Source organism: Bombina bombina, chromosome 1, assembly GCF_027579735.1.
Source record: "Bombina bombina isolate aBomBom1 chromosome 1, aBomBom1.pri, whole genome shotgun sequence".
NCBI classification, from domain to species: Eukaryota; Metazoa; Chordata; class Amphibia; order Anura; family Bombinatoridae; genus Bombina; species Bombina bombina.
In genome coordinates this window covers 917,354,642-917,377,602 of record NC_069499.1, presented here as the reverse complement: position 1 = coordinate 917,377,602, position 22,961 = coordinate 917,354,642, and the positions used below count along the sequence as shown (strand labels likewise).

At 38.3% G+C, this 22,961-nt stretch overlaps 1 long non-coding RNA gene across 1 annotated transcript; it reads right to left on the bottom strand.

Annotated features, from left to right (window-relative positions):
• Nucleotides 1–1,798: 1,798 nt before the first annotated feature.
• Nucleotides 1,799–20,433, bottom strand: LOC128640445 (uncharacterized). Its single transcript, XR_008399352.1, has 3 exons — nt 20,396–20,433; nt 7,523–7,655; nt 1,799–1,875 (listed from the first exon to the last, which is right to left on the bottom strand). It is a non-coding gene; the product is annotated as an uncharacterized LOC128640445 (long non-coding RNA).
• Nucleotides 20,434–22,961: the final 2,528 nt, after the last annotated feature.

Here is a 22,961-nt window from a genome sequence, read left to right as displayed (position 1 = left end):
TAATGCAACTCTGGTTTGGGAGATTATTGTGAATAAGGTAATTTGTAAAGGTATATTTTTATGATCTTTATATAGAATATTATAACAGCATAAGTGTGGATCATTTGATTCATAATCTGGTTTTCTATAAATATAATTCAATGTGTTTAGAACTTTAACAAATATAAAGAATTTAGGAATTTATATTAATTTTAATTGTTTCGTATATGCATTTTATTGAGGGTTTGTTTTAAAGAATAATTATTAAATTATTATTGTATTATAACCCGGCCATATATACACACACATACATGCATATTTAAATACATACATATACATACACACACACACAAAAAGTCTCTATCTTATTTAGGGTTTCTATGTGTCCAGTATATAACCAAGGGGGGCACGCAGCCCAGTAGCCGGAGAAGACACCTCCCTGAATTGAGTTTTTGCAGGTTGGGATGTCTGCACACATACACACATTTATGTATTTGCATGTAAAAATACACAAATATATATATATATATGTGTGTGTGTGTGCTGCCACACCCCACCCCCACCTCTAGAAACACACACACACACCCTTGTGCTTATAATCTTTGAGTATAAGCATAAAAAAAGTATTTTTACTTTATAGTTATTAAGAAAGTTATTAAGAAAGGGTAATCATTTTAAATTACAATAAGGGTATCCTCCCAGACAACAAATTACACGTGTCGTTTCACCACTGCTGTAAACAGTGGTGAAACGACACGCAGGAGCGTGCTTATACTAGATTTACTTACATAGGGCATATGTTGCAGTCCTGATTTAATTATAGACCTATCAATTAAATAGAGATTATTGAAATTCTCACATGGGGCAGCCAGGGCAGGTAACGGAGCTGATTTATAAATTAAAATTTTGTATGAAAAAAAGTTTATTTGAAAAAAAAAAAAACCACAAGCATCACTGTGCTATATTGAGTAATACTTCCAAAATGTTAACTAAAGTATAGTTGAATTTACCAATTTAAAAAGACATGCTTACAAGCATCATGGTTACAATTTCAACATGCAGCAATTATGTTAGCATACAGGAGAGTCACTGTCTAGCAACCTATCCCTGAGGACATGAATTATCCCCAAAATTATCCCTAAGGACCATGTATTATCCACCAACTTATCCCTGAGGACATGAGTAATCCACCAACTTATCCCTAAGGATACGAGTTATCCGCAAACTTATCCATGGGGACATGAGTTATGCATCAATTTATCCCTAAGGATATGAGTTATCCATAAACTTATTTCTGAGGACTTGATATATCCACCAACTTATTCTTAAGAACATGAGTTATCCCCACCTTGTCTCCGAGGACATGAACAGAATGCTACATGATGGTCTGAGTGATCCTTTGAACCAGTGGCGGCTCGTGTATAAACACACATATATACATATATATATATATATACACACACACACACTGTATAATATATATATATATATATATATATATATATATATATATATATATATATAACAAAATGTACCCCTCCCTTTTGTGTCACTGTTATTTCACCGTTATTGGTGTTATGTTTTGCCTTGTACTGTCATTATTACACCACCTGAAACACACTACTAGGGGTTAGAATCTGAGAAAGGAGAAAAACAGAGGCGCCAACACGGCCCAGTACCACCAAAACAGATAGATGTAGAGACGAATGGCAATATATATACTCACAAACATGCAGCACCCAGATGGTGCTATTGAGGCAGGCTGGAGCTTCACAGTAGTCCAGCTCAGATTCTCCAGCTCAGATTCTGACCATCAGGACGACCATCCTTTGACAGAGTGCTGCCTCCTTCTGTTTGGACTTTTTTCTTTGATGGACATTCACATATGATTATAAACTGTAAAGTATATTGTGACTGTTGTTACCATTTGCTACTGTTGGGTTATATTGCAATTATCTAATAGTCTAATTGTAGTTGGATTTGACACAATAGTCTATAGATTACATTTGTTATATTTTTAATTGGGAGGCGCACACTAAAGGGTGTGGTGTGCTTTTGTGTACACCACTCTCTATATTGTACTAGGGGTTAACTGCTTATTGGTGACAGCACATATATGTCTGATTGGCTCATACAATGCATTTAGTTAGCTCCCAGTAGTGTATTTTTGCTTCTTCAATAAAGGATACCAAGAGAATTAAGCAAATTTGATAAGTAAATTGTATGATCTGAATCTAAAAAGAAACCTAAAAAGAAAATCGCACACAAATTTCCAGAGATGCACCAGTGACAGGTTTACTGCTCTCCCGAGGATAGTGCAACCTCCTCCCTCCAGTAGACAGCTGTATCTTTCACCGGAGCTCAGAGCTGTCTTTGCAGATGCCAGCAGACCGTTGTAAAGTCTCCAGCCGGCTGCTGCTCTGTGAGGAGGAGCGTTCTGTCCAAGAATAGAGTAACATCTCTGCATTAGCATGGCAGATGAGGCGAGTTAATTAATGCAGAGATGTTACAACATGGCTCTTTTAAACAGTCAAGTTGCTTAAGATATCTGGTCTAGCAGCGCATTAGTGGACAAGCATGATTCACCAGAATGGAAATAAAATGCATATCAACAAAAGGCTGCAAAACAGTTTATAAAGCTCACAGATACCATAAAATCTTGCACTACACAGTAACCAGCTCTAGCAAGCAAGGGGTTAAAAGATTTTAAAAGTCATGGAGCTATATAGTGTGCACAGACCCAAGAGTGACTTAAGGAGAGCAGTGCAGTAACAGTTAAGTAGATTGATTTAGCTCCGTTTATACTTCCCCAATAGCACATGGACACTTAAAGGAAAAGGGAACCCACAATTCATAGAAAACAGAAACAAATAAGCAGCAACCACAGCCTCCCAGACACTGTTCAGAGAGGTGTACTGTTTTCCCTCCTTGTAAATCTCACATTTGATGATGGACCACAGGTTCTCAATGGGGTTCAGATCAGGTGAACAAGGAGGCCATGTCATTAGATTTTTTTCTTTTATACCCTTTCTTGCCAGCCACGCTGTGGAGTACTTGGACACGTGTGATGGAGCATTGTCCTACATGAAAATCATGTTTTTCTTGAAGGATGCAGACTTCTTCCTGTACCACTGCTTGAAGAAGGTGTCTTCCAGAAACTGGCAGTAGGACTGGGAGTTGAGCTTGACTCCATCCTCAACCCGAAAAGGCCGCACAAGCTCATCTTTGATGATACCAGCCCAAACCAGTACTCCACCTCCACCTTGCTGGCGTCTGAGTCGGACTGGAGCTCTCTGCCCTTTACCAATCCAGCCACGGGCCCATCCATCTGGCCCATCAAGACTCACTCTCATTTCATCAGTCCATAAAACCTTATATATTTTCAAAAAGAAATTCTTTATTGATGCATTTAAAAACGGTTCAGAAAATACACCATGGAAAATAGCTCAGTGAACTACGAAGGCTTTTACTTCACTGTCTGATCTATTTTCTGTGATGCACTTTCTGAATCGTTTTTAAATGCATCAGTAACGTTTCTTTAAAGAAGATGCTTCATTATTTTCAGTGTTGACTTGTAAACTGTCTGTGTAAACAGGCTTTGATTTACCTGTTAAGACAGATGCAACGGTTGCCATAAGAGCTGACTCTGAGGTTCCTCTGGCTCCCGCCAAATGCCCGCCGCAAACCCCGCCCCCCAGTAAAAAAAAAAAAATTAAATAAAAAAAATGAAATAATGGTAGTGCTGCATAATGCAGCTGCCTCTTGTCAGTCCGCCCCTGCATAGTACCGGTACTTACCCCACAACCTGCATGGTCCCAGATAGTCCCAGCCCAGTAAATCTGAGCATCACTAACGCAGCATAAAAAAAGGAAACTAAAAAAAGAAGTGCTTCCCCTGCTGCCCGCCCATAGAAATAGCCCAAATCGCACACTGAAAATTGTGCGATTAAGAAAGGTATAGGCTCTGTTATGGGCGGAGCAGCAGGAACATAGAAAAAATATGCAAAGGGCTATGGCAGGCTATACCTCTCTACCGCACGTGCGGTAGAGAGGTATAAAAAAGGGATTTTTTATTTTATTTTATTAAACTGTGCAGTAGACAGGAACATTTTTGGCTGAATAAATATAATTTATTCCAATAGGGGGGCTATTGGAGAGAATAATATTTATTCAGCCAAATAATGTATTTTCTTTCTTTTTTTCCAGGGAGATCACGTGCGGCTGTGCACAAATGGAGGGGCCTCCACTGCTTTGAACATAAAGTAAGGGGTGGGGAAAAAAGTTCTTAATTCTGAGGAAGTGAGCTGCCTTAAAGCTGATAGAACTTGTATATGTAAAGGAGACCTTTTTGAAGCTTCTTCATATAAATGTTAAATTTAAGCTTAATTTATCAAGTCCAGAATGAAGCCATATATCTTGTGGAATGGGTTATGTCTTAAAAAGTTTATGACCTAAACTGTAAGAAGGGAAACAAGAATCCAACTAACTTCAAAAAGGGCTTTAGCATTTCTGTAAAGCTGAGATTCAAAATAGACATTTGGCTTCCAGCTAGTGAAGAAACATACTTGCTTCATCCAGTAGATGAGGAAAAGATTCAAATTTAGAATTAAAAAAAAAAACAATGAAAGTAGGAAAACTAACCTCTGAGAAGGAAGAATAATTTCTCAACACAGTTTTATTATGATGTATATGAAAATTATGGACACAAAGTAAGCTTTAGAATTCTGAAGATCTTCTAAATGTTGGTAAGTCTAGCTGAAGAATAGTCTTGAAAATTATACAAATGCTGAAATTCGAAAATATATGTTATGTAACATTTAAAGTGCAATTCAAGTCTTAAAGGAGTAAAAGAATCCTAGCAAACATGAAGATATCTTTCTAGAGAGTGAAATACAGAACTTTCAGGAGCTCCGGGCACCACATTGCTAAAAAAAATTTTTTATTTAAGCACTTCTTAGTCCAAAATTGCCCACTATACCGAGCAATCAGTGGAGAAGACCAACATCTAATCAGGGGAGTCGAGACACAACTATATTACCCATCCGGTATATGTATGAGGTCCCAGTGTGGCGTGCTAGGGTGAACCATCAGATGCATCTGCAGGATCTACTAAGTGCCACCCTAGAACTTCACTGCTTTCACTCCGGAGGGTCGGAGCTCCGCCCCGGAGTTGTACACACACAGATTCAGACAGGAAAAGCCGAGTGGGCCACAGACCGGCGAAAGTACCGCCTCGCACCCACCATGTGCTACCACAAAAAACATCTGCCGACTCGACTGAGACACGTAAGGGAGCAACAGACTCCGAACCTTTTCTCGCACAACTACAACCCCCTATGAACCACTTACAGAAAACCCACTGACGAAGCAGAGGGCCGCAAGGAGGCCCATTCGGCGCAAAAAGTCACCATCTTCCCGCCATCAAGGTACATCCTGAGGCCCGACACAGGCCCAGCCCGACCTTTACTAGTTGACTCACCGACAAAAGTGTAGCCAGTCATACAGTAGAGGATTACTACGACCCACTCTCCCGGCAATTGGAAGCTCTCACTCTGCAGTGGTGAGCCAGCCTGGATTGGTCACCAACAGCTGTACACAATATAACTCCTCTGGCAGCAACTTGGACCTAACTTTGGTTAGATCTAAACATTCTAATAACCATACCCCATATACAAGGAAGATACACATCCCCCACTTAGATAGCCTTAAACATTGAGGGGACTTACTGCTGGATAACAGAGACTGTGTATCTAACTACTGAGACTGTTTGAACTGGACACCACTGCTCCTATCTAATACAGATGTTTCCCTTTACTTTATCTGCACCCTTTGAATTTAGTCGCTGCACACAAATAGGTGCATCTTGGATATATACTGCAAGATTAATTTTACTATTTGATAGCCCCCTCACCTCCTTTGCTGTCCAGCTAGTCTGGGCAGGTCATCTTCCTCTCCCCTTTTTCCCTTCCATTGGGTTGTATCCCCTGTTTCCTGAGGTGAGAGGGGGTGACAAATTTTAAATACATTTGTATTATAATCACTGCTTATACCTGTACATTAGTACTATCACTTATATTGTGTTTCAGACTATAGCACCTGTAGTAGACTGTATTCTGAAATTTTGACAGGTTTTTGGCAATTTCTACTGAGAGCAAGGTTATTTTTAGGTACTGCTAGCACTCTCACCTTTCCCTTTCCTGACCAGCTTGTCTGGACAGGTCACCTCCACCTTCCGTTTTCCCTTCCACCTGGTCGAACCCATTCTCCCCAGAGTGAGTGGGGTTATCAAAGTTCACATAGCTATAATATAATTTATTTTTAATTTATTTCTATTATTTAATTTACTACTTTTTCTTGTTATCCTTTGACCAAAGGTTTATCTAAGTAAGCTCAGGAGCATCAAATAACCTAGGTTCTAGCTGCTAATTGGTGGCTGCATATATATACCGATTGTCATTGGCTCACCCACGTGTTCAGTTAGAAACCAGTAGTGCATTGCTGCTCCTTCAACAAATGATACCAAGAGAATAAATCAAATTTGATAATAGAAGTAAACTGGAAAGTTGTTTAAAATTGAATGTTCTACCTAAATCATGAAAGCAAATGTTTGGGTTTCATGTCCCTTTAAGTAGGTTTTAGTGATAGGAAATTTGCCATTTAAGAATTCACTTAAGACAAATGAGGGTGGGAAATTCTCAGTAACTCTGACCCAATAGGGTCACAAGTTACTTGAACCAGGTTTTAACTTTGCTGGCTTAGATAACGAATTAATTTTGTTGAAAAATAATTAAATAAACTTTGCTAAACGAATATACCTAATAATTGAAAATGTCATATTGAATAAGCACAAGAAAACCGTATGCAGTGGAGCTTACAGCTGTATTCACTCTTTTCTCAATTCTACCTCTCATTTTACAAAGTATTTATTGGAAACCTCCTTGACACACACTCATATTCTCAGCAAGAATAGTACTTTCTTGTGTTTTTTTATCCTCAATAATAAAATATAATAATTCCCTTTTTACACTAATGAGTTGATCAATCATGATTGACTCACCTGTGTTCAGGTAAGGAACTTGTCATGCTAAGGCACTTTAATAAAATAAACAGAGCAATAAGACCACAAGATAATTTATATTAGAGGTGGGTAACTATGTTTAACTATAAATTACAATAAGGAAAATCAGAATTTGCCTTTTTTTTTTATCTCCACGAAATAGAGAGAGGAAAAAAAATATCTCCAATCTTTAAAAGATTGAGGAGATTAATCACTTTGCTTCTTACTATGAAGAAACTAAAACATAAGTCGATAAGGAAGTGGGGAGTATGTACAGAGGAAGGAAAGAAGAATAAATAGGTTTGGCTTCAGGAAGTTTCTGCTGTCTGTAAGTCAGAGCCAGGAGGTCTACCCAAGTGTAATAAATGAAGTGCTCCAGCAGCTTAACATGAAATAAAGATCCACATCACCTAACGGATCAGTGAGCTTACATTACAATTTATAATAAAAAGACAACATTATTTATAAACGTGTTAGAAGACAATACCTGGTGAGTCAATGATGGCATTTGATAGATCAATTCTTGCACAGCGGCCCAAGGTGGGATCTTGCCAGATGAGTGTGGCAGCGGCATTCTTCCAAATTCTTGGGTTCCAGTAAATCTCTATATTTGTAGACAGCTGAGGGAAAGTAATAATACAGTTATATTATCATCAGAACACTGACTCACAATATTCTTTAGAGTGACCAAGTGAATGAGTCAGTTTCTAGAGTCTACAAGTAATCTGCTGAGAGATCTAAATCTGATTCTGCTTTACATGAATACGTTTCTGGCCAGTCTTTGCAGTTTGAAATGACATTTTCCATATTGTAGTTTAAGGTACATTTCCAACAGTTTACCATACACAGTTGTACCAGTTTAGACATGACTACTTTTGTTTTATAGTGATATACAGGGAGTGCAGAATTATTAGGCAAATGAGTATTTTGACCACATCATCCTCTTTATGCATGTTGTCTTACTCCAAGCTGTATAGGCTCGAAAGAGAGGTGTGGTCTAATGACATCAACACCCTATATCAGGTGTGCATAATTATTAGGCAACTTCCTTTCCTTTGGCAAAATGGGTCAAAAGAAGGACTTGACAGGCTCAGAAAAGTAAAAAAATAGTGAGATATCTTGCAGAGGGATGCAGCACTCTTAAAATTGCAAAGCTTCTGAAGCGTGATCATCGAACAATCAAGCGTTTCATTCAAAATAGTCAACAGGGTTGCAAGAAGCGTGTGGAAAAACAAAGGCGCAAAATAACTGCCCATGAACTGAGAAAAGTCAAGCGTGCAGCTGCCAAGATGCCACTTGCCACCAGTTTGGCCATATTTCAAAGCTGCAACATCACTGGAGTGCCCAAAAGCACAAGGTGTGCAATACTCAGAGACATGGCCAAGGTAAGAAAGGCTGATAGACGACCACCACTGAACAAGACACACAAGCTGAAACGTCAAGACTGGGCCAAGAAATATCTCAAGACTGATTTTTCTAAGGTTTTATGGACTGATGAAATGAGAGTGAGTTTTGATGGGCCAGATGGATGGGCCCGTGGCTGGATTGGTAAAGGGCAGAGAGCTCCAGTCCGACTCAGACGCCAGCAAGGTGGAGGTGGAGTACTGGTTTGGGCTGGTATCATCAAAGATGAGCTTGTGGGGCCTTTTCGGGTTGAGGATGGAGTCAAGTTTAACTCCCAGCCCTACTGCCAGTTTCTGGAAGACACCTTCTTCAAGCAGTGGTACAGGAAGAAGTCTGCATCCTTAAAGAAAAACATGATTTTCATGCAGGACAATGCTCCATCACACGCGTCCAAGTACTCCACAGCGTGGCTGGCAAGAAAGGGTATAAAAGAAGAAAATCTAATGACATGGCCTCCTTGTTCACCTGATCTGAACCCCATTGAGAACCTGTGGTCCATCATCAAATATGAGATTTACAAGGAGGGAAAACAGTACACCTCTCTGAACAGTGTCTGGGAGGCTGTGGTTGCTGCTGCACGCAATGTTGATGGTGAACAGATCAAAACACTGACAGAATCCATGGATGGCAGGCTTTTGAGTGTCCTTGCAAAGAAAGGTGGCTATATTGGTCACTGATTTGTTTTTGTATGTCAGAAATGTATATTTGTGAATGTTGAGATGTTATATTGGTTTCACTGGTAAAAATAAATAATTGAAATGGGTATATATTTGTTTTTTGTTAAGTTGCCTAATAATTATGCACAGTAATAGTCACCTGCACACACAGATATGCCCCTAAAATAGCTATAACTAAAAACAAACTAAAAACTACTTCCAAAACTATTCAGCTTTGATATTAATGAGTTTTTTGGGTTCATTGAGAACATGGTTGTTCAATAATAAAATTAACCCTCAAAAATACAACTTGCCTAATAATTCTGCACTCCCTGTATACAGTGAAATAATAAAGATTTACAGGATAACTAACATCTTCTATTGTTGAGTCATGTAAATATGACCATAGGATGATTGTAATTATTTTCTCCCATTGTTTTCCTCCTTTTTTGAATAAAATATATGAAATACTTTGCAAAAAAAATCTTCCTTAAAGGGAGAGTCTAGTCATAATTACATTTCCATTATTCAGATAGGGCATGTCATTTTAAACAACTTTCCAATTTACTTTTATAATGACATTTGCTTTGTTCTCTTGGTATTCTTTGTTGAAAGCTAAACCTAGGTAGGCTCATATGCTAATTTCTAAGCCCTTGAAGGCTGCCTCTCATCTGAATGCATTTGACAGTTTTTCATAGCTAGAGGGTGTTAGTTCATGTGTGCCATATACATTGCATTTTGTTCACGCACCTGGAGTTACTTATAAGAGGGCACTGATTGGCTAAAATGCAAGGCTGTCAAAAGAACTGATATAAGGGGGCAGTCTACAGAGGCTTAGATACAAGGTAATCACAGAGGTAACCGAAGTTAAGGAGCACCCTATAGTATCAGGGATTGGATCACTATGTGAACCCTTTTCAGAGTGGCTAGACAGTCTATTACAACCACTTGTTCTGAATCTAAGCAGTTATTTAAGAGATACTAAGCATTTTCTACAAATTTTGGAAAAATGCACTTGGGAACCACGGTTTAGTTGTTTGACAGTGGACGTGGTGTGTCTGTATTCCTCTATACCCCATGATATGGGGTTGAGAGCAGTTAGATTCTTTCTGGAAAGAGATACAACTTACACGCCTGCCTTCATTAATTATACACTTGAGGTAATGAATTTCCTCCTTAAACACAATTACTTTAAATTTGATGGTAATTACTACCTTCAGCTTAAGGGTACACTCAATGGAGGCGAATTTTGCCCCTTCATTTGCAAACCTCACAATGGGTTGGTGGGAACTTACCCATATTTATGGTGAAGGTAATATTTTTTCAGGCAAGATCAAAACTTACCACAGGTTTATAGACTATTTGATTTTCATATGTAAGGGAGACAGGAGGGAGGCATTAGAATTTGTAGATTCCCTTAATCACAACATTTGGGGCCTCAAATTCACGTTAGAGTACAATGACTCCACCGTTTGTTACCTTGATTTAAAACTTTCTTCTAACAACATAACTGGCAAATTTGAAACCTCGAATTATAGGAAACCAATTTCGAGGAACACACTTTTACATGGCAAAAGCAATCATCCAGCTAGTGTGCAAAAATCAATAACTAAAGGACAATTTGCTAGATTAAAAAAAAATTGTTCAAGTAAGAGGGAGTATAAGATACACAGTGATGGTCTCACTAGGCGACTATATGAGAGAGGATACAACAAACACACCGTTAAGAAAATGAAAAAACAGGTGGACATGCTAGATAGGAAGGAGTTGCTCAAAGACATTCCTAAAGTTGCCCAATCTAGGACTGACAGTGACTCAGAGAGAGTGACGTTTGTCACCCAATATTTTTCTGACTATCAGGAAGTCTGCAAGGTAATTAAAAAACATTTACCGATGCTAACTGCAGATGAGGGATTAATTGAGACACTTAGTAAAGGTTGTAAGTTTTCCTATAGGAAAGGGGTAACTTTAGGAAACATCTTGTCCCCTAGTAATTTACCACAAACTATGACAAACAGTGCTTGGTTCACGTCAAAAGGAATGTTTAGATGTGGCTATGGCCCTTGTATCCCCTGCAGTTTTATACAAAAAAAGCGACAAATTCAGGTTAGAGGTAAACAATTAAGAGAACAGGATAGAAAGTTGTGTAAACTGCAGGTCCAAATTTGTCATATACATGGCATGGTGTACATGCACAAAGAAACAATATATAGGTTGTACTCCCAGGGAGGCAAGAGAGAGAATACAACAGCATCTGTCGGACATCAAGAGATCTGATGCCAGGTCAGAATTAGCCAAATATTTCATACATGAACATTAGAGTTCCAATTTGACATTCAGATGGATGGTCATTGAACGATTAAAGAAACCCAAAAGAGGGGGAGATTTGAACAAACAATTACTTAAACGGGAGGCCTTTTGGATTTTTACCCTGGACACTAGGGTCCCTAAGGGTTACAACTCTATTTATGACATTATAAACTTTTGGTAAATGTAATAACTGGGGCACGTAATTAATCCAAGTAGAATACAAGATGTCCATAATAATATGCATAGACATGGGTCCATTTCCCTGAAATATAGTACACCTTTAAGAAACAAAAATACACATAGGGTCAGTGACTTCCAATCTAATAACTTATAAATACCATAATGATACTACATTTGGTACTGAGTATAAAATACTTAAAGTAGTCGGAGTTATATAGTTAAGCACTAATCAATAGTAACTGTATCTAGCCTTTGAACACAGCTAAGTGACAGCTATGGGCTTACCCCCCTTCTTTGACTTTATGTAAATATATATATATATATATATATATATATATATATATATATATATATATATATATATATATATATATATATATAAATAAATAAATAAATAAATAAATAAATAAATAAAGAGAAATGGTTGAAGCACTCCTGGTGAAGCTGTCAGGCCCAAACTGGCCCGTAGTGACCTGGGTGCACTCCAAGATAAATACAGGATAGCTGAAAAAAGGTAGTCACTCACAGGGTCTTAAATCCAAAATACCAATGTATTTGACGTTTTGGGGTCGTCCCCGTTTTCAAAATAAGCATACAAAACAAACAAGCACTTACCCTCCTATATACCCCTACTAATCAAAACACCACTCATCGGTAATCACGGCCGCAACCCAAAGTTACACAGCGTCACACGACTTCAACGTCACATGCGTTACCATGGCAACCGGACACTACGCCGCGAAGAACCAATGTGAAATTAAAAACAATACCAGCTGTTAGTAATAACATCAGGATCAGATATGTACTATAGCGCTGGGGGTAGAGTCATATTATGCAACATTATACATAGCAATGTAACTGTATTTAGAAAAACATAGCAATGTAACTGTATTTAGAAAAACAGCAATAGTGGGCTACAAGGAAACTAAAAAAGCACACAAAGATCTAGTAACAATGAACAGACCTGCCATACACCAAAATCGGAATAAACGTCTAGGAAAATATATGCATATTAGCGTCACCAGTCACTATAATAGACAATATAGAGAAAGGTTACTGATCTAAGAAGATAAGCTTCAAATTGTCAGTTACTAGAAACAGTATAGCATGGATGAGTCTAGACTCATACACATTATTGCAAGATAGGATAGACGGGTTAATATTAGACACAAAGTATCAAATTAGGAAAAACATGGATAATTAATTAAGTGCCTCAGAACATGGCTAGTATAGAAAGTGGCTAAGTAACCAAAGCACATTATGTTATATTACAATGCTAATACAGAGCACACTATAAGCAGCAATGCCAGTCCAGGTATACATTAAGACCCCTAGGGGTCATTGTTCCCAAATCAAAGATCCACCTCATCTCCCTTTGCAAAAGGGTTTTAGCCCTATCACCACCTCTGGTGGGGGGAGGGATGTGGTCGATGATAATGTACTTGAGGTTGGTGACTTTATGGCCTGCTTCAACAAAATGTCTGGCCACCGGCTGGTCAGAGGTTCCCTTGTCCAGGGCAGCCCGTATGGCTGAACGGTGGTTGGCCATCCTGGTACGAAGGTCATCCACAGTTTTGCCCACATAAAACATCCCACAAACATAGAGGAGCAGGTAAACTATGAATTGTGTGGTGCAAGTTACTCTGTGCCTGATCTTGTATCTCTTTGTTGAATATGGGTGACTGAAGTAGTTGCCTGTGGTGAGTCCACCACATGTGGTGCAGCCCAAACACCGGAAACATCCTGGTTTTGTTTTCAGCCAGGTTCCGCTGTTGTAGCACTTAATAGAGATCAACTCATCAAAACGGATCCTAAGTGAGTAGGCCCTACAGTATCCAACCCTGGGTGGCGGCATGGTCTTAAAGGTAGATCCCTATCTGTAGTAAGGAGGTTCCAGTTGTTACACAGAGTCTCTGCAATGACCTCTTTCCCTATCGTATACATTGTGGTAAAGGTCAACTTGTTCTCTTTTTCTTTGTTTTTGGTATCATAAAGATGTTCTCTTTGCGTATCCCCCATAGTTGCTTTTCTGCTACTTTTCAAGATCCTATTGCAGTAAGCCCTCTGTATGAATTTTTTCTCCATTTCCGCCATTTGGATGTCCCTTCGTTCCATGCTGGTGTTATTCCTAGTCACCCTTTTAAATTGGGAGATGGGAAGTGCTCTCTTCAAACTAGGAGGGTGGCAACTAGAGGCGCATAGAAGCAAATTCTTGTCCGTGGGCTTACTGAAGAGGGTGGTAATCAGAGTTTCCCCCTGTTGGATGATTCTTATATCTAGGAAATCCACTGATTCTCGATCATGTCATTTTGAATTTCACAGTGGGGTGGACTCCGTTCAGTTCCTCAAAACACTGCAGTAGTTCATCCTCAGTGCCCTGCCATAGCAAAAACAGGTCGTCTATATACCTCTTAAATAGATGGATCCTAGGGTCAAGGAATAGTTCAGTACTACCGTTCTCTAATTCAGCCATGAATAAATTGGCATACGATGGGGCCATATTTGACCCCATTGCCGTTCCAGCTATTTGTAAGTAGAATGTGCATTTGAAACGAAAGTAGTTCAGTTCCAAGCACATTCTTAACATTTCGCAAACAGCCTCTGCTGGAGGGCCAAGGTAGGGGTATCTGGCTAGTTGTCTCCTGGTCGCTGATATTCCCTCCTGATGTGGTATGACTGTGTATAAGCTGGTCACATCCAATGTGACCAGCAGAACTTCATCAGTCAATGGGGGTAACTCTAGTAGTAGTCTAATCATGGCAGCTGAGTCCAGTAGGAAAAAAGGTGTGTTCCGGACCATGGGTTGGAGTATATAGTCGATATATGTTGAGATCGGTTGTAGTAGGGATCCAATCGCAGAAACGATTGGTCTCCCTGGGGGGTCCATGAGGCTCTTGTGTACTTTAGGTAACATGTAGAGTACCAGTATCCTAGGGAATGCTGTTGTCATGTATTCGCTTGTGCCCTTATCAATTAAATTGTTGTTGTATAGTTGTTGAATAAGTTCATCTAATAGACTCTTGAACTTCTTAGTGGGATCCCACCTAAGAGTATTGTAGGTGTCTTTATCATCCAGCTGTCTCATCACCTCTTTTTTGTAGTCAGTGTAGTCTTGTATGACCATGGCACCACCTTTGTCCGCCTCTCTTAGTACAATTTTGGGGTCACTTTGCAGGTCCCTGAGCGCTTTTCTTTCTTTGATCGTCGAATTATACCTGTGTATCATATGAGTCTTACAGTTCTCCTCACTCGTCTGCCATAGCAGTCTTGAAAATGTTTTTATAGAGGGATTATTACTGTTGGGGTTATGCAAAACTGTGTTGGTTATGCAAAACTGGGGAATAAGTAATAAGGGGATTATCTATCTTTTTAAACAATAACAATTCTGGAGTAGACTGTCCCTTTAAAGGGATAGTAAACTCAATTTTTTTTTTATACATTTCAAAACATCAAATTCTGTTCTTAAATTAAGCAAATAGCACGCATTAGAGATTTTTTTTATAGATTACCTGGGTCATTTGCATTTCGACATCTTTATTCTGCCAAACCATCTTTTCACCTCATTATACATGGAAAATTACAGAGTTCTACTGTCCTCTTTCATTCACTGTCAGCCGGCGTGTCATCAACTCTGTGCCAGATTCTGATAAGAACAGTGACGTTTCAGTGGGAGGGGCGCACCAAAGCACAGAAGATAGAGGCACACACTGTATACAGTAAGGTCTGAAGGAGTGCAAAGAGTGGCAACAGCTAAGTAAGTATATTTGGAACCCCTAGACTGACGAGCAATATTTTAATGTTCGTAGATCCCCCTAGTCTAATGAGCAATTCTTAAATGAGATGCACGTGTTTGCTTAGATACAGCAAAATGGATGACCAGACTCTCACTGCCAACTGCGCATGCTCACAGATTAAAATGTGCATGAGGATAATAAGGAGAACCCTTTATTTAAATATTCTAATTAGAGGTCCGTGCTGCAGCCCCATTAGATGAAGGGATAGCATTCATTGTCTAACTCTAGCCTAAATTTATGGGCGGTCGTTGAGGCCGTTTAGATGGGGGCATAAAATAAAATTGTATTAAAGATTCAAGCTTTGTTGAAAGGTCAGAGTAAGTAGGTTTAACCCTTTGAAACATAAACTAAGTGATTATGCATTTTTTATAAGTTTAAAAGAGTAAAGTTTTCTAACCCTTTAATAAATACATTTAGATATTTTCTAGGGCTAGACTTCGGTTGCCACTTCAGAGTTCCACATGCTGCAGGGTGTGCACATAGGGAAATAATGAATAGTGTTGTCCAGTAGGACTATGTGCTGTCCAAAGGCACAATGCATTTTTCTTCCTGCACACCCTGCAGCATGTGTAACTCATAGGTGTCCAGGAAAACATGGCTGAGGTAGCAACCCTTGCATGTTTATCTCATAAATCTCCAGGAACACATGGGTTGAGTGGCGACCCTAGGTTAGACCCAATAAACAAAAGTGTTGTCTGTGTTACCCTACAAATATAAATACTCATTATTTGCTGAAGGAATGGCTGCTACTTGCAAAATACAGGGCCAGATAACAGGAGGCACGCTATTTACTACTTTGACTAGTGAGCAAACTTCGCTAGAAGCAAGATTTTAAAGGGATAGTAAACACCAAAAATGTTATTGTTTAAAAAGATATAAATTCTCTTTATTTACCATTCCTCAGTTTTTCATAACCAACACTGTTATAAAAATATACTTTTTACCTCTGTAATTACCTTATATCTAAGCCTCTGTAGACTGCCTCCTTAGCTCAGATTTTTGACAGACTTGCATTTCAGGCAATTAGTGCTGACTCTTAAATAACTTCACGTGCACTGTTTTATCTATATTAAACACATGAACTAACGCCCTCTAGCTGTGGAAAACTGTCAAATGCATTCAGATAAGAGGCAGCCTTCAAGGGCTTAGAAATTAGCATATGAGTCTACCTAGATTTAGCTTTCAACTAAGAATACCAAGAGAACAAAGCAAATTTCATTATAAAAGTAAATTGGAAAGTTGTTTAAAATGGCATGCCCTATCGGAATCATGAAAGTTTAATTTGGACTTTACTATCCCTTTAATGCAGGTGCAATAGCTTGCATATTACAACTTGAAAGTAAATAGTTTGCTTGCAAGCAAAACTCAATGCGTGTTAACTTCAGATATCACGACCATGTTAACTTCTTCACCCCTTAGACCTCAATGGAGCATGCTGTTCAAAAATAAATAACACTTATCGCTCACGCACTAACCTAACTCTGCATTAGACCTACTGCGCTAAACCCGAAGGTTTTTATGCATATTTTATATTCCAATGTTCTTACAAACGCTAGGATTGACTATTGAAACAAATAAAGGGGACCAAGCTCCTTTATTTGTTTCAATCGATCTCCATTCTTAGCTAAAACAAATAAAGGAGCTTTCTACATTAAAGGGACAGTATACTGTAAAATAGTTTTTCCCTTAATGTGTTTACAATTACTTTTTTTACCAACTGCAGAGCAAAAAAATGTATGAAAATTAGCATTTTAAGGGTTATTTGTGTATATTTAAGCTCTGATTTTGTGTTTTGAAGCCACAACCTAATAAAATGGGTTGAGCTTGTAGGTATAATCAGATTTCATTACTGTATCACATTGTGTACATATACCTGCTTCTTTATCTTATATCTGTCCTTAAAACAATCACCAGTACTTTGAGAGAACAATGGAAAATCAACATTTTATTACCTCTATTACAAAGCTTATCTATAGCTGGAACGCGCAGCCACAAACTTTCAGAATAGGTGGGGATACCACATGCTAAATCAACAATTTCAAATGCCAATACAAGGGTAAAGGAGCTACTTGTAAACAATTTAATACACTCCAGCAGGTAAAGTGGATCATTGGGAACAAATTAAAGGGGAGAAATTTTTTGAGTAAACTGTCCCTTTAAGTATCTTACACTTCATGAATGAAAGTCCCCTTTATTTGTTTTAATAGTCAATCCTAGCGTCTGTAAAACGCTAGGATTGACTCACTTTAAAGGGACACTGAACCCAATTTTTTTCTTTTGTGATTCAGATAGAGCATGAAATTTTAAGCAACTTTCTAATTTACTCCCATTATCAAATTTTCTTCATTCTCTTGATATCTTTATTTGAAATGCAAGAATGTTAGTTTAGATGCCGGCCCATTTTTGGTGAACAACCTGGGTTGTCCTTGCTAATTGGTGGATAAATTCATCCACCAATAAAAAACTGCTGTCCAGAATTCTGAACCAAAAAAAAAAAAGCTTAGATGCCTTCTTTTTCAAATAAAGATAGCAAGAGAACAAAGAAAAATTGATAATAGGAGTAAATTAGAAAGTTGCTTAAATTGCATGCTCTATCTGAATCACAAAAGAAAAAATTTGGGTTCAGTGTCCCTTTAAGCTTCTGCTAATCGAAGGCAATTACGCATGTTCCAAATTCTGCAATGCTATTTTATGCTTTACTTCCACACACATTGTAGTCTAATCACCCTGGTATTACACTTCTCATGGCTCCCCCTTATCTAGGGTGAACAGACTTCCCCAATTTTAGGGGACAGTCCACGGATTGAGGAGACTGTCCCCAGAAAAATGATGTCCCCAGAAATGTCCCCGGCTTCTGCTGAACTCTCCCAGGCTCCTGTTGTACTGCAGCCAAGTGCTAGGAGGAAGTGATCGACCTGATAATGTCACTTTGTCCCAGCATAAGGCAGGCAGCACGCAGGTCAGGAGGGAAGAGCTTGTGTATGTGTGTATATGTATGCTTGTGTATGTGTGTATATTTATGTGCAGGGATAGGCAAGCTGTCCCTTGCAGTGTCCGCCAACCATTTTGCGGCGTGGAGGGAGGACACAGTGTTAGACTGTGAGTGTGTGTGACAGTGTGCAAGAGTGTTTGTGAAAGGCTGAGGCTGTGAGACAGTGTGTGTGTTTGTGTCAGTGTGCAAAAGAGTGAGACAGAGTGTGAGACTGTGAGAGTGTGTGTGTGACAGTGTGAGACTGCAAAAGTGCATGTGTGTGACTAAAGGTATGTGTAAGAGTGTGGGTGTGTGTATGAGACTGTGAGGGTGTGTGTGTGGGTGATAGTGTGCAATCGAACGTGTGTGTGTGTGAGAGAGAGAGAGAGAGAGAGAGACTAGAAGGTATGTGTGTGATAGTGTGTAAGCGGGTGTGAGACTGTGATGGTGTGTGTGATACCGAGTGTGCGAGACTGATCTAGCATTGCCTATACCTATCGCATGTTTAAACTCCTTCACTGTCCCTATCACTTCTGCTGGATGGCTTTTCCACAATGCATCCACTATCCTCTCGATAAAGAGATGTTTTTCATTTGAAATATACCTTAAGTTTCCTTTACTAAGGTCTGTAATTTGGAAAATGTCCACCATAGTCTTGGTGAATGCCTATCCCTGTTTATGTGTGTGTGCATGTGTATATATGCATGTTTGTATGTGTGTATATATATATATATATGTATGTATGTGTGTGCTTGTGTGTGTGTATGGATGCTTGTGTCTGTGCATGTGTGAATATGTGTGTGTGATATATATATATATATATATATATATATATATATATATATATATATATATGTATGCTTGTGTATATATATGTGATATATATATATATATATATGTATGCTTGTGTATATATATGTGATATATATATATATATATATATATATATATATGTATGCTTGTGTATATATATATATATATATATATATATATATATATATATATATATATATACACATATACTTGTGTGTGTGTGTGTGTATGTGCATATATGTATAATTTTATGTGTGTGTATATGTATGCTTGTATGTATGTATATGAGTATGTGTATATATGTATGCTTGTGTGTGTGTATTTGTATGCTTGTGTGTGTATATATATGTATGCTTGTAGTGTGTGTATGTGTATATGTGTATGCTTGTAGTGTGTGTATGTGTATATATGTATGCTTGTAGTGTGTGTATGTGTATATATGTATGCTTGTAGTGTGTATCTGTATATATGTATGCATGTGTATATATGTATGCTTTTATGTGTGTGCATGTGTATATAGGTATGCTTGTATGTGTATGTGTGTGTATATATATATGTATGCTTGTATGTGTGTCTGTATATATATGTATGCTTGTGTGTGTGTGTATATATATGTATGCTTGTATGTGTGTGTATATATGTATGCTTGTATGTATGTGTATATATGTATGCTTGTATGTATGTGTGTGTGTATATATGTATGCTTGTATGTATGTGTGTGTGTATATATGTATGCTTGTATGTGTGTGTGTATATATGTATGCTTGTATGTGTGTGTGTATATATGTATGCTTGTATGTGTGTGTGTGTAAATATGTATGCTTGTATGTGTGTGTGTGTGTGTGTATATATGTATGTTTGTTTGTATGTGTGTTTGTGTGTATATATGTATGCTTGTATGTGTGTTTGTGTGTATATATGTATGCTTGTATGTGTGTTTGTGTGTATATATGTATGCTTGTATGTGTGTTTGTGTGTATATATGTATGCGTGTGTGTGTATATGTATGTTTGTATGTATGTGTGTTTGTGTGTACAGTATATATGTATGCTTGTATGTGTGTGTGTGTGTGTGTATATGTATGTTTGTACATTTACTCCATAAACCCATACCAAATACACTGCATATATAATGTGAGGAAAAATATGCTAATAAAATAGTTTTTTACCATTTGCCAATAAAAAAAAATGTCCTTGGATTTCATTTAAAAAACCTGGTCACCTTACCCTTACCTGATTACACATTGCTAAACTTCAGTATAACAGATGAGCATTCAGCGTAAAGAAAAAAAAAACCTTGCATACAGTAACTTAGAGACTAGTGAAAATGAAGTTAAATAATAAGCCACAGTGCCCTCTGTGGTGGGAGTACAAAACTGAACATAATATTAAAGGGACATGAAACCAAAACATTTTCTTTCATGTTTTAGTTAAAGGGACAGTCAACACCAGAATTTTTGTTGTTTAAAAAGACAGATAATTCCTTTATTACCCATTCCCAAGTTTTGCATAACCAACACAGTTATAATAATACATGTTTTACCTCTGTAATTACCTTGTATCTAGGACTCTGCAAACTGCCCCCTTATTTTAGTTCTTTTAACAGACTTGCATTTTAGCCAATCAGTAATGACTCATAATCAACTGCACAGGAGTGAGCACAATGTTATCTATATGGCACATGAACTAGCAATGTCTAGCTGTGAAAAACTGTCAAAATGCATTCATATTAGAGGCGGCCTTCAAGTCCAAGAAATTAGCATATGACACTACCTAGAGAACAAAGCAAAATTGGTGATAAAAGTAAATTGGAAAGTTTATTTTGAAATTAACTGTCCCTTTAAAAAATATAATTTTAAACAACTTTCCAATTTACTACGATCATATTTACTTCATTCTCTTAGAATATTTTGTTTAAGAAGCAGCAATACACTACTGGGAGCTATTTAATGCATTGGGTGAGCCAATAACATGAGGAATTTATGTGTAGTAACCTATAAGCAGCTCCTGAGTCTACCTAGGTATCATTTTCAACAAAGGATAGCAATAGAACAAAACAAATTAGATAATAGAAATGAATTGGAAAGTTGTTTAAAATCACATGCTCTATCTGAATCATGAAAGGAAAATGTTAGTTATTGCCCCTTTAACTAAATACAGACTAAATAGAACAAGAGACACTGCGGTATGCTGTTACTTTAAGAAAGGACAACCTGTAACTGTGTGTGGGGAACTTTATGGTCAGTAGCCATTAAGTTTAGTTTCAGTTTCTCGACCTGTTGTTTTGATTGCATCTGAGCAAAATAAAGACCTGCTCTGTGTATTTATTACACAGAGTGCTTGCTCCTGCTCTCCATGTTAAATATACACACAGAAAATACGACATGGTGTTAGAAGTGCTGAACCAGTCACTTGTCTGAATAATAATATTGTAACAAGGACTTTGGCCCCTATTTATCAAAGGTGTTGCGGACCTGATCCGACAGTGCGGCTCAGGTCCGCAACACCTCGCTAAATGCGGAGAGCAATACACTCTCCGCATTTAACATTGCACCAGCAGCTCACAAGAGCTGCTGGTGCAACGCCGCCCCCTGCTGACTTGCGGCCAATCAGCCGCCAGCATGGGGGGTGTCAATCAACCCGATCGTACTCGATCGGGTTGATTTCCAGCGATTCCTGTCCGTCTGCTCAGAGTAGGCGGACAGGGTTATGGAGCAGCGGTCTTTAAACCGCTGCTTCATAACTCGTGTTTCTGGCGAGTCTGAAGACTCGCCAGAAACAGGGGCCCACAAGCTCCGTTCGGAGCTTGATAAATGAGCCCCTTTATCTGCAGTTTATCCATAGTTGCCAACATTAAAAAAATAAATAAATTCCAGGGACACTTTGCAGCAGAGCATGAAAGCAGGTTAACAGAGTATTGAAACCTGCTGTGCAACACTTCTGCCCAACAGAGGCATTATGTTTTATAACTGAATTGGACTATCTTTTAAAATATTTGTAGTTTTGGTTGTCTAACATTTAGTACACTCACTAATATACTCCTGTGAGACTTAACCCCTTAACCCAAAACGTTATGGTGTATCTGTTACACTTGCAGCAACAAAATGAATCACTTTGCAAAATGCTGTAAATCACAGGGCCAGGAGTGTGAAAAAGTGAAAACAATAGAGACTTTATTTATTGGAGCATAAGATAAGACTTCTGACTGTGGAAAAAGGCAAGAACCGAAACACCGGCATGGTATGGCAGATCAATGGTGCACCCATTAAAGGGATAGTAAAGGCAAATTTTAAAGGGATAGTAAAGGCAAATTTTAACTATAAAAGCATTAGGTAGCCAAATCTATAAGCATTAAATGTCCAAATACCTTGCGCTGTCTTTTTTTTCTCCAGTTTCACCGATATCCTGACTGAAAATGTAGTTTCTTTCCAAACCCACTGTGAGGCTAATTTGCATTAGCCAATCACGGTGGGCAACCTGAGTGCTCCTATCACATAAGCTCCTTGCGTGCTTGTAGCCGCCCATGCTCCCTTATTCCCCATATCTACCGCGCATTCAAGTTTTAAAAAGAACGCTACACTGGGAATCCTCGTCAACGTCACTGATCTTGCAGTCACATGACCGCTGTTTCTACAGAGACAGAGCTGGGGCAGGGGATGCAGTATCAGCATCAGTAGCAGTGCAGGCAGACAAAAGAGCAAGCGATACTGTATATTTGGGTATGTTTGGATCACCCCTAGAGAAACAAGCATAATTATTAAATATATGTTATTTTGGAAACTTGTACGAAAACTATTGA